A 232-nucleotide genomic window follows, 5' to 3' on the forward strand; every position below is an offset into this window, starting at 1 on the left:
GATTATCGAAAATGATTTTTGTTGGAGTTTGTAGTCAGAGGTGGTTGTCGAAGCCTGAAGTTGGTCATTACACCAAAGGCTTGAAGTGAACGAGAGAAGCTATCGAGAGAGTACAAAATGCTGACGGTCAAAGTTTTTCATCAGATGTGGTTTTCGAATCTCTGAGTTGGTCAAGCAAAAGTGGTCGTCGAAGTTGATCGTCGAAGATGATTTTCGCTGGAGATTGTAGTCG

Source organism: Benincasa hispida, chromosome 10 (assembly GCF_009727055.1).
Source record: "Benincasa hispida cultivar B227 chromosome 10, ASM972705v1, whole genome shotgun sequence".
NCBI classification, from domain to species: Eukaryota; Viridiplantae; Streptophyta; class Magnoliopsida; order Cucurbitales; family Cucurbitaceae; genus Benincasa; species Benincasa hispida.